Source organism: Paroedura picta, chromosome 5, assembly GCF_049243985.1.
Source record: "Paroedura picta isolate Pp20150507F chromosome 5, Ppicta_v3.0, whole genome shotgun sequence".
Classification (NCBI taxonomy): domain Eukaryota; kingdom Metazoa; phylum Chordata; class Lepidosauria; order Squamata; family Gekkonidae; genus Paroedura; species Paroedura picta.
This window is the reverse complement of record NC_135373.1, coordinates 92,196,078-92,208,949: the sequence shown is the minus strand read 5'-3', so window position 1 is coordinate 92,208,949 and position 12,872 is coordinate 92,196,078. Positions and strand designations below refer to the sequence as shown.

Here is a 12,872-nt window from a genome sequence, read left to right as displayed (position 1 = left end):
GCAGGAGATCTAATACCTTTGGCAAACACAATGATGAAAGAAAACTATTACACAATACATAATGAATCTCCCAAATCAGAAATTATCTGTTGTCTGTTCTCATCCAATTTGTACACTAATATGTTTCCTAGTCCCTCAACTTCCCGTAAGAATACTGATCTTATATAAAAAGCAAAACTTTCACTGAGGCCCATTAGTAGTTAAAGGGTCCAGGTAGTTATTACACTCTGTGGAAATGACTGATATAATAGCGGCAGATTTTAAGAAGTGTGCATGCACACGAAAGCTTATACCCTGAATAAAACTTTATTGTTCTCAAAGGTGCCCCTGGACTCAAATGTTGTTCTGCTGCTTTGGACCAAAACAACTAGTTCCTACCTTACTCTTTATGTTCCTTCATTAAGCCACAGCTCCTGCCCACATAAATACCCATTCTAGTCAGCATGAAAAATGTTTGCATCATTTACCTGTCCATGTCTAGCACTCAAAGGAGATCGATTTATCTTGAACTGATTAACAGGATAGTTTTGTAAAGGGCTAATATTTGTTTTAGCTGCATGGCAAAATGCAAAAAGAGATGTGTGTTCAGCTGATACTGTGGAAGGAGGAGAACATGTCTCTTCCTTATGCTCGCTTGCAAACAAAAGAGCAGAAAACTGAAACACGTCTTGCAAATAACTTCAGAGGTTTTAACCATTAGGCCCTAATTATGCAGAAGAGGCAAGCTCTGGCAGGTAGTGGCAATAATTATAAGATGCAACTAATTTAAAATGCTGAATCCTCAGGGATATGGTTTTGTGATACAGCATAATTGCACTTCCCTCACATGAAAGTGCAGTATTCATTTCCCAGAGCATTCAGCCAAATCCAAATATCCTTAAAAGCTCTGATCCAGAGCCTGATGAAAGCCCACAAGACATATTATGGCTGAGTATGTGAATTTAGAATCTTAATGTCCAGTTATTTAATTCACATAATTGCTGCAAAATGTAGCCAAATTTAAGAAGAGCTCTGCTGAATTTGACCAAGGGGCACATCTAATCATACACGTAGTTTTCAGCAGTGATCAGCCAGAGACTTTATGGAAGCTATGAAGTCAACAGCCATCTACTGTTGCATGCCCACTTCTAGAAATGGATGTTTTTCACAGACCTGCAGTAAAGTACTGAGGGATCATGTTTCTTCACTGTGTCAAAAGACAAACAGTACATAGGATGTACAGGCACAAAAGAAAGCTTCAAACGCTGTATTTTGAGGGGGGGAAATACCCTACCCAAATTACCCTCCTGCAGGCATTCAGCTGGGTCCTGTTAAACAGATTTGTGCACGCAAAGGAGGGTAATTCTCTCTGATTTCCCTTTCCCACAGCAGTGCAACAAACAGTCCTTCATATCCTGCTCTGAGGGATGGGGACCCCCAGGAACGACATTGTGGGAGGCAGTTTGTGCTTCAATGGATGATGTGAGAAAGCCACTCACCCTGGGTGGGAATCCTGCAGCCCATGGCTCATGTTGATGTGATCTCTTCAGACTTCTTTCTAATGACAAGATGAATTTGTTACACCCAGACTTGGCCCCTATATTCTGAAGTCTCTAGTATAAATTGGTGATATTTAGCCTCTCCTTAGGGATATGTGATCTTCTGAGATGAAAGCTTAGTTCATAAGCCATAATGAAGCAAGGCCATTAAACCCATAATTTACTTTGACCACATTAGAAGTTCTTCTGATTTGTTTTCAGCTAAATTCACGTCAATCCTTTATGGGGATCAAGAATCTTAAACAGTATGTAAAGACTGACCATATAAGGAATAATGTGTGTGCTCGATTTAGAAAGCAGAAGGTTTAGATATTCTCTTGTGGGAAATACTGTCGAAAGCAAAAACAGCTTGGGTGCTACATTATTTAAAAGATTAGGGTTCGAAACAGGCACAGCTGGCCATCAATCAAGCTCTTTTTCTTTTTCTTTTACCTGCTGCTGTTTTGTGGTATAGAAATGGCACTCAACATATGGTGCTTGAAGTCTGTTCTGTTTTTCCAGAAGAAGCCATCCCAGTGGGGTTGGGTGTCTTTCACAAATAAGGATTTAAAGAAAGCATTCAATGAAAAACTACGCTGGTGGGTAACACCAAGGGTATGAGACAAACCTCAGGGTTCCTCTCTAAGTTTTTGTTTGGCAGCTCATAAACCAGCCTTCAATAGGATTTATTTTTTATTTATTTGATTTCTTACATTTACACTTTATTTCTTACATTGTGCAAGTTTTATCACCTTTCTCTCTTTTAGCCAGACATCCTCTTCACACTTAACTGGGTGAGAAGCTCTACTGAACTCCTTGTGGCCTATGGCCAGTTAAAAATGCAGAGGATGGGGTTGCATTAGGGATGCCAGCCTTCAGATGGGACCAGAGGATCCCCTAGAATTACAGCTCATCTCCACACTACAGAGGTCAGTTTCCATGGGGGAAAAGGATGCTTTGGAGATTGGACTCTATGATATTGTATCCAACTAGGGTCTGTGACCTCCCCAGACTTCACTCGCCCAAATCTCCAGGAGTTTCCCAACCTGGGTGTAAACTGCACGGAGCTTTTATTCCAACCCCAGATTGATTCAGTCCCTGCTCTCTACACAGAATGCGATTTCCGTTTGGATTTTGGGCGATTTAAATTTTCCTTCTGCAGCAAGAAGGATTGATCCGGAGTGAACCTACCTTTATTGTGGGATATCTCAGACTGCTGCTAATCCTGAATATATACAGAAAATCGCATTGTTTTGAATCTGGGCTCTCCTCCGTGGTAGAGGACCCGTGATTGGCTACAGGTGGTCACGTGACAAGCCTGCCTCAAAGGAGAAACCCCTAATTTCTCTCAACTTCTGTTGGCCTTGGATTTTTTTTTGTGCCTTCTTCGTCCCCCCCCCCTTCAAGAAAAGAAAGGATTTTTTCCCTCCCTCCTCTGACTTCTTGGATCCTCTCCCCCCCCTTCAAGAAAACAAAGAAAGAGTCTCCATTTGCCCCCCCCTCTTCTGAGCCTCCCTAGCCACGTGCAGAAGACTTTCCTGTTTCAATGGGGAGGGGGGGGAATAGGAAGACTCGAGTTCAAAGCGATCAGAATTCAACAAGATTGACAATGGAATAAAAAAAGTAAGTGCAGACTCTGCCCTGGATCTGGTGACCCTATCCCTGGTGGCCAGGGGGGACCTGGCAAGCCTAAATTGCATGTACCAACAGAATTCACCCAGTTTCACAGGATGATTTCAAGTTCAAGTATTATGCATCCTCTTGTACATCCTTAATGGGGTGTCTCTCCATCGTATCACTCCTCAGGTACTTTTTTCATAAATGAAAAACCTCCAGTCCTGTGATTATTTAGATTGCCTTCATTCTTTTTTGACTGCACTTCAGTATGCCATTGGAGGTACTGCCATTTGAACCATACAGGCTTTCCCAATTGAGACACTATAGGGCTTGTAGTAGGCACAACTAAATTGGACATTTTATTCACAATCCTGGGTGGGAAGTGGGAGACTCTAAATCTTGTTCACTCATATTCACCTTGCACTAGATTAATTAATGTCATCATTTCTCATCCAGGCTCTGTCTAACTTTCCTTACTTTCCACCTTTTATTCAGAAATCACTAGGCTTACATAGAGAAAATAGGTTCACATCTCTTTGCGGTGCTCATCACAGTGTAATAGAAGCACAGCATAGATTAAAATTCCCAGAGGATTTTTGTGTATAGCTGAGGATTTTTGTGTATAGCTGAATGAACACAGGACAGCATTTTAAACCATTGGCAAGGGATTCGACAGCTGAGCTCTTGGCATCTAAGCAATAAAAGTAAATGCAAATGGGACACATTTTCTTATTTCATGGGTAACATACAGAGAACTTGTTTCTGAACTTTATCAGGTCTTGAAGAATGTGCAGAGTATGCCTTCCCCATAGACCAGTGGTCCCCAACCTGCGGTCTGCGGCCCGGTGCCAGGCCACGAAGGCCTTGGCGCCGGGCCGCGGCTTCTTCTTCCCTCCCCCGCCCAAAGCGAGAAGCTCGCCAGGCCGCGAGCAAATCGGCCGTTGAAGCGGCCGATTAGCTTGCGGCCCGGCAAGCTTCTTGTTTCGGGAGGGGGGGGGAAGAAAAGCTTGCTGAGCCGCAAGCTAATCGGCTGCTTTGGCGGCCGATTTGCCAGCGGCCCAGAGGGGCCGGGAGGTGAAGCTGCGGCCGCTGGCATGGTGGCGGCGCAAATGCGCATGCGCGGACTGCCGCGCACGCGTGTTTGCACCCCTGCTGGGCGCAAACGCACGTGCGCAGCAGTCCGCGCATGCGCATTTGCGCTGGGGCTGCCACGCGTGCCGCCCTCTCCCCCCTCTCCCCCTCTCTGGAGCAGCAGTCCGTGGCAGCCGAAAGGTTGCGGACCGCTGCCATAGACTCTTCTATGACTACATTGAAGTATTATATTATTCTTTTAAATATTATGTCATGGTTTGTTTAATGTGTGTCTTGCACCATAACCTGAGTTTAATCTACTAGACTTGAGCAACAATTTCTAGTTTGCCTGCTTTTTGGCTTCTTGCCCATCATGGAGGACATCCCTGTTAAGTGCTAACTCAGTGACTGAGTGGCCCTGAGTGGCAGTAAAGGTAAAGGTATCCCCTGTGCAAGCATCGGGTCATGTCTGACCCTTGGGGTGACGCCCTCTAGCATTTTCATGGCAGACTCAATATGGGGCGGTTTGCCAGTGCCTTCCCCAGTCATTACCGTTTGAGAGAGAGGCGGTACTGATCCATAAACTGGCTTGTAGACAGCAAGACAACTGTAACTGAGGTTAACATACCAGCTAAAAACCATGCTTTGAAATCCCTGTTGGATGCCAGCCAAGAAATCCCAGTTTATCAGACTATCTATGTGTTGATATTACACAATGAACTATGGTTTGGTCAAACCATCGTTTCTAACCTCTTGGGTTATTGTCATGTCTGAATGCTGCATACTGCTATACCAAAAAAGAGTCATTATGGCAATGTTTTCAGGACATATCATTGCTGGTACTTGTGAAGTGAATTGAAAATCTTAAGGAATCTATTACATGTTCTTATATCATGTGTTCAGTATTTGGAGATTACGATACTATTTCCCCAATCTAGATAAGGACTTCCATAAAGAGACCTGATTTACATAAATTAACACTAAAAATAAAATGTAGACCAAATCCCATTTTAAAATTCAGATAGCAAAGTATATTACATGAGTAGAGTTTTTTAAAAATTGTGCTTTCATAGAATATTAGCCTTTTGTTATCAAGGGTAGTGGCATATATTCAATTTGCACATGACTGTGAACAAATGAAGACTGTTCTCATATCCTACAATATAAAATAGTGCAAAATATAACATTCTTGCTGAGGGTCGATGTTTAAAAATGTCTAGTAAGATAAAGGGGTTTTAAAACAATTATTGTTCAGGTCCAACGGAGAATAGAAATCCTGTATATTGGCTTTTAGGTGTGTGTTTGCTTTTCAGCAAGCAAGCTTGTTTCCCAGTTCAACAAAGTATATCCAGATAGCTTATTTCTGGCTATCTGCCATTTTGATCGAAACCAGCATGTACCTATTTTGGGGGTGGGAACTGTCATTGTTTGGATGCTATAATCAGTGGTTCAGCTAAAACAATACACCTAGGCAGGCATGGCAGGAAACTGTGTGTGTGTGTGTGGGGGGGGGGAATACCAATTACTGTCATCCTCTATTACATTGAGAGTTGGCAGCATTTTTCTCTTTCATGCAATTGGACTCCGATTCTTACAAAAATAGAAATGTTAAACTTAGTTAAGCTGTTTTGTGTATAACAGACACAATACATATTCACTTGCTATAAGTTGCATGTCAGCATCCATGTTTGCTAAAGACAAACAACTGGGGTGTACTAATCTTCAATCCCCCTTGTTCGGTGGAAAGTCTCTTTGTGGCATTGAGAAGAGTCCCAGTCTCTTCTCTTTGTGGCATTGAGAAGAGATAACTATCTGGCAAAGTCATGTCACACTTGGGAGCCACGGCAGAGAAGGTGGGAGATGCCTTTCCCCCCACAGAACAGGGTGAAGTGTGCAGTAGACAACATCTAGCATGCGAGGCAGGGACCAGGTGCAGAGTCAGGTCTAGTCATGCAAAGGGATGGTGATGTTTGGAAAGTATGGGGTACTCCTGGAAGATTTGAGAAGAGATGTTTGGACCTTATTGCACTACTATAATGGCACTAAGAACATGAAGGGTATAACTGGGATAAAAATTGAGGTATTTAAATGAAGAAGAGTTGATTCTTATATGCTGCTTTTCTCTACCTAAAGGAGTTTCAGAGTGTCTTACAATTGCCTTCCCTTTCCTCTCCCCACAACAGACACCCTGTGAGGGAGGTGAGGCTGAGAAGCCCTGATATTACTGCTCAGTCAGAACAGCTTTATCAGTGCGGTGGTGAGCCCAAGGTCACCAAGCTGGCTGCATGTGGGGGAGTGGGGAAGAGCTGAGAGGCCGGATGGAGCTGTCACAGTTCAGCAGCTAAATGGAGCTCTTCTACCAGGCCCCATTTGTCAGACATCTGGGCAGGGACTCTCTCTCCCGAGGGCAGTGGTTGTCAGGGTTCGAGGGGTCCGCTCCTCTTCTTTGCTCCGCCATGGTGTCAGCAGACGGGGAGGCAGGTCAGAATAGCACTTGAGGCAGATAGTCGACGTCTCAGAATGGAGTCCACCGGGAAACCCGGGCTGAAACTCCCGGGCTCGTGATAGTTTCTTGCACGATCCCGAACCCCCCCTCCTCACTGACGCCGACCTCTCCCATTAAGTAGCTTTCCTCCCTCGCATCCCCCACCCACCGAACCCTTAAAGGAGAAGCTCCGGCGTCTTGCATCCGTCGTTTCAATCTTGGCGGCTCCTTGCCCGGCCAAGACCGCTCCTCACTCGTCTCCGGTCCCCCAAGTGTAAACACTGCTCCTCGTTGGGGATTCCCCCCGCTGAGGACTCCCCTAGACCCGGCTCTGCAGGGTTGGATAAAGGTCCAGGTGATACGCCTCTCGTTGGTGAGTCCCCAGGTAGGAGCGGCGAAGTCGGAGAAACCCCGACAGTGGTGTGTTGCTGTCATCAGCATGGAGTGGGTGGGGGAGGTTAGAGAATTGGATTGTGCCATCATTATTGTTGTAATTTTATTTGTTTTATGGATTTTACTGTAAACCACCATGAGCTGGCAGGGTCTGGGAGCAGTACTTAATAAAAAGCTAATAAAACAAACAAATAAATAAATAAAACCTGGCTCACCAGATTAGAAGTCTGCACTCCTAACCACTACAGGAAGCTGGCTTTCCCCAGACTCCACCTCCAGGCTCTCCCCACCCCCAGGTTCCCTACTACACCAAGCTGGCTCTCCCCACCCCCAAGCTCTCCCCAGGCTCCACCACTACACCAAGCTGGCTTTAGGTGTGTGTTTGCTTTTTGGCAAGCAATGCTGCTTCCCAGCTCCACAAAATATATGCAGACCGTTCATGAGCCAGCAGGTTAGATCCAAGTCATAATTTCTGCTGATCCCCTCTTTCTCTTCCAAATCCAGGAGCAGCATGTTGTAAAGATCAATGGACTGCACTGAGGTGGCAAGAAAGTTTCATTCTTCCATTGGGAAATTTAGCCACAATCCAACCCAGGGTATTTTCTAAGCTATATTTAATTAATTTGCCAGAGGAGGGGGGGAATGTGAACAAGTTCCCCAAAGGGTCTGGATGATAGAATCCAGGCAAATATGAGGGCTATTCAGGACTGAACCCCCCCCCCCCCTTTTTTTTCTTTTTCGTTTTTTTTGCCAAGTATGGCAACGTAAGGTTTAAATGTATACTCCATAATAATGTTGTTGTAGGCTGGACCATTAAAATGATAAATAAGTGTAAAAACATTCAACACACGTACTCTTCTCAGAGTTTAATGAAATGCTAATGTAATGGTTATAAACATGTGGAATAATAAATGACAGATCTTAGATAATAGTTTCAACTGCCATAAACTGTCACATAAACTTTGATAAAGCACCTTAATAATAAGCCCGCCTGCCTATTACATTAGCAAGCCCCTTTTATAACTTATGTCACTTCAGCAATGTCCCCAAAGATCAATAAAGATTTTCTAATATAAACATAAGAATTTTATAAGGACAAAATATATTAGATCACATTTGAGTTCCACAGATACGTTACTGGATTTGGGGCAAAAATGGATGGGGATCACCTTCAAAGATCGCACTATTTCTCCACATTAAATAAAGACATTGTGACTAGGGTTGGGTAAGGACAGGGAAAATGTGGTTCATTTTGGTTCATGGTTTGTGGTATGCCCAGTTTGTGAGCCACAAAGTGTCAAGACTGTTAAGATCTAAAGGAACCTGTTTGGTTTGGGAGATTAGTGATGTGGTAGAACACCTCTCCCTCTGCTATATGCTAGAGCAGTGGTTCTCAACCTGGGGGTTGGGACCACTTTGCGGGTCGAACACCCTTTCAAAGGAGTTGCGGCAGGGCGAGCAGCTTGGCTGGAGGGGGGGTCACCACCACTGTTGCTGCTCCTCCTGAAGGTGCCCACCAATTTAGATACAATTCATAACCAATATATATACAATCATGAAAATTGATCTTCACGTCATTGGTCAGCTTCGGTTTAATTTCTGTGAAAGAACATTTGCATAATGTTACGGTTGGGGGTCACCACAACATGAGGAACTGGATTAAAGGGTCAGAGCATTAGGAAGGTTGAGAACCACTGCCCTAATTTAAATCCCTATATTTTTACATGTACAAGGCTGTCAGAAAATGTTTATACATACAATGGTATTACCGACCATGTCACAACTCTTCCCTAACCCTAACGATCCCAGAAAATCTCCAAACTCCCTAACCAGACCCAAGATTAAACTAATCCTAATACGAATTTGATATAATTATGATTTAATATAAAGCCCTATATTTCTACATTTACAATAATGTCAGAAAATATTTATACATCTAATGGTCTTTACAAAACAGACCACAAAGTCTTCCCCACCACTAACGATCCCAGTACAAACCCCCACCTACAAACTCCCCAATTGGACTCATGATTAAGCTAACCCTAACCCTAACTGCAGAATTTACCCCTATATATTTACATGTACAATAATGCCAACAAATATTTTGACATTTCATGGTCTTTCCAAACCATGCCACAAAGTCTTCCATAACCCTAATGATCTGAGTAAACCTACAAACTCTCCAACTGGTCACATGATTAAGTTAACCCTAACCCTGATTTGAGAAATTCCCTGAATTTTAAATCCCTATAATTTTATAGATATAATAATATCTGATATCTGAAAATGTTTATACATACAATGGTATTTACAAATCATGTCACAAATCTTCCCCAACCCTAACGATCCAAATAAACATCCAAACTCTCCAACTGGACCCATGATTAAGCTTACACTAACCCTAACCTGAGAATTTACACCAATATAAATCCCTAATAATTTACATGTACAATAATGAGAACAAATATTTTTACGTCACATGATCTTTCCAAACCGTGCCATAAAGTCTTCCCCACCCCTAACGATTCTAGTAAAGCCTCAAGCTCCCCAACAGGACACATGATTAAGCTAACATGCAGTCTGAAAGCTCTGCCCATGAGGCTGGGAGTTCAATCCCAACAGCCGGCTCAGGGTTGACTCAGCCTTCCATCCTTCCGAGGTTGGTAAAATGAGTACCCAGCTTGCTGGGGGGTAAACAGTAATGACTGGGGAAGGCACTGGAAAACCACCCCGTATTGAGTCTGCCATGAAAACACTAGAGGGTGTCACCCCAAGGGTCAGACATGACTCGGTGCTTGCACAGGGGATACCTTTACCTTTACCTTTTAACCCTAAAAATAAAAATATATATTTGTTGATGTTATTGAATATGTAAATGTATAGGGATTCATATTGGAATAAATTCTCAGATTAGGGTTAGGGTTAGTTTAAGCATTGGTCCTTTTGGGGAGTTTGTAGGTTTACTGAGATCATAAGGAGACGGGAAGATGTTTTGATATGGTTTGGAACTACCATTAGATGTATAAATATTTTCTGACATTATTGTACATGTGGCGCAGAGTGGTAAGGCAGCTGTAGAAAGCTTTGCCCATGAGGTTGGGAGTTCGATCCCAGCAGCCGGCTCAAGGTCGACTCAGCCTTCCATCCTTCCGAGGTCGGTAAAATGAGTACCCAGCTTGCTGGGGGGTAAACGGTAATGACTGGGGAAGGCACTGGCAAACCACCCCGTATTGAGTCTGCCATGAAAACGCTAGAGGGTGTCACCCCAAGGGTCAGACATGACTCGGTGCTTGCACAGGGGATACCTTTACCTTTAAAAACATAGGAATTTATATTAGGGTAAATTCTCAGGTTAGGGTTAGCTTAGGTATGGGTCTGGTTGGGGAGTTTGGAAGTTTACTAGGATTGTTAGAGTTGGCATGGTTTGGAAAGACCATGAGAAATAGAAATATTTTTTTTTACATCTTTGTACACACGACTTCGCACATAACAACAACAACAACACATGTAAATGTATAGGGATTTATATTTGGGTAAATTCTGAGGTTAGGGTTAGGGTTAGCTTAATCATGGGTCTGCTTGGAGAATTTGGAGGTTTACTGGGATGCTTAGTGGTGGGGAAGACTTTGTGGCATGGTTTGAAAAGATCATGAGATGTAAAAAATATCTGTTCTCATTATTGTACATGTAAATATATGTAAATATTAGGCAGAATCTTTTCAAAATCCTTACTGAAATTAAGGTAAACAATGTCCGCAGCATTCCCCTGATCTAGCAAGGTAGTAACTTTCTCAAAAAAAGAGGTAAGGTTAGTCTGACAAGGAAGATATATAAATGTTTAACAACCCTGCATCACGTTGTTTGTGTGTTCATTTGATTCACTGAATTATCTTTTCCTCAAACCTCCAGTCAAGTAGAAAGGAAGTGAACTCAGTTAAGTGAGTCAGGGATGGCTCAGGCTGCCTCCCTCCCTCGTCTGCTGGGAAATTAGCCAGGCCAGTCTCCCTTACCTAGTGAATTATTTTTCTCCCAGCTCACTTATTGCTGGAGTTAGGATTGTGGCTGGGGTTGCCCACCCTGCCAAGACAAACACAATAGCTCACTCGTGGTGCTGAGAAAAAAACAGACCCAAGGTGTACTTAGTGGAGTTGGAGGTAGGGATGTGTGGCCTGGCTAAAGTCCAAAGCAAGATGAGAAGCAGTCTGAATCACCAGATGGCTTACTTTTCTTTCCCCTTTCTAAGTTGGAGCTATATACACACAACGACCCCACCCTATACTTTCTGAACATGCAGACACCCATTGCCGCATGGGCAAAGATGACTGTGTCTGTTTTCCTCACTTAGTATTCTAACTTTTTGGTCTTTGTTATTTAAATGTGTTCTCTAGAGGGGGGTCTCCGCTTCTGCCAAGTTTCACACTAGGAGGTAATATCTTGCCTCGGTAATGATTTGCCAGTTTTCTTGGAACAAAAATTACATGTATGTACAACTCAGGCCATTATGCATGGTAAATCGTCTTGTGATTAATTTTCAACTGGATTTTTCTAGCTTCGGGGGCTTTTTGTGAGTTTGTTAGAAGGACTGGCATTTGTCCTCAGTGAATTTCTAAACTGAAATGTATGGAGTGTCAAGCTTGGGATGTCACAATGAGAGACTGCCATCTCGTGAGTTCTAGACAAATGATTGCTCAGTGATGAGAGGTACTCTGCATGTGGTCAGAGGTTATTCACAGGTATTGGGTGTTCTGCCCATTGGCTGATGAAACCCTTCCCCAACCCTGATGCTGGGGGTAAACATGGAGTGGCAAGTCACTGGACCTACACGGGCTCAAGCTTCTGCATGGTTCCCTTGTCACCCGGCAGTAGAGCTGAGTGCCTGCCCCCAAGCTGGACATGATATTTCAGGGCTCTACCCTCAAGAACCCTTAAGGAGGATCCTACTATGCATGTTAGTGCAGCCTCCCACTGAAATAAATCTGGCCCAATACTTGAAACTGCCCTAAAGCTGTGATGAGAAATAATCACCATCCAAGTCCAATATGCAACCGAGAGAATTAATGAGGGATGAAGGCTTGGCTGGTGCTGACAGAGTGATGGGCCTAGGCGGTGTGGCCCGCTATAGCTCTGCTTCCCCAAGTGACACATGCTGCCATATTGGTTGGCTTTCCAGGGACCAGGGAGGGGCACAAATCACATTGTAGCAGTTTGGTTCATAGTTTGCGGCTGAACCACAAAACAAACCACAAACCATTAGGCTGGTTCATGACCTAAACCATTTTGTATCGGTTTGTGAGCACGTTTGTTCAGGGAGCTAAGAAGCTGCAGGGCCTTAGCACTTGCTAAATGCATACTACTGGATGAGGTACCTCCTGTTCCAAGACGTGCTTAAACATTGCAGGACCATTTTGAGAGAGTGAGAGCTCAGGCATATTTTTAGAAGTCAACGAGCACAATCTAGCAAAAACTGAGTTCCAGATGAATTGGCCCTTATATGCAATAAACAACGAAGCTGCAAAAACAGGGAATTGACACAAGACGCCTGGTGAACATGTACTCCTGGATCATCAGCAAGTCTTGAAAATCATTAACAGAACAAATGCATTTTGGAATGCTAACTTCTGTTAAGCTTAGGGTAGCATAGTACTATAGGTGGAGGACATTGCAGTAGCCTCCTGTTCTCAGACTCTAGAGCTGCAGATTCCCTCCCAGAGTGGCCTCATCAGTGCAGCTTTTCCCATCCTGCATTGCCACCATGACAGGAGCACTACACTAGGAAGTTCTCCCTACTA

General features: G+C 43.6%; 1 long non-coding RNA gene across 1 annotated transcript in view; it reads right to left on the bottom strand.

The window, feature by feature from the left end:
- LOC143838144 (uncharacterized) overlaps positions 1 to 525 on the bottom strand; it is an 81,787-nt gene extending 81,262 nt beyond the window's left edge. Inside the window, exon 1 of the long non-coding RNA XR_013231245.1 lies at positions 379 to 525. This is a non-coding gene — a long non-coding RNA (uncharacterized LOC143838144). The remainder of the gene's footprint in view (positions 1 to 378) is intronic.
- Between the last annotated feature and the right edge of the window lie 12,347 nt (positions 526 to 12,872).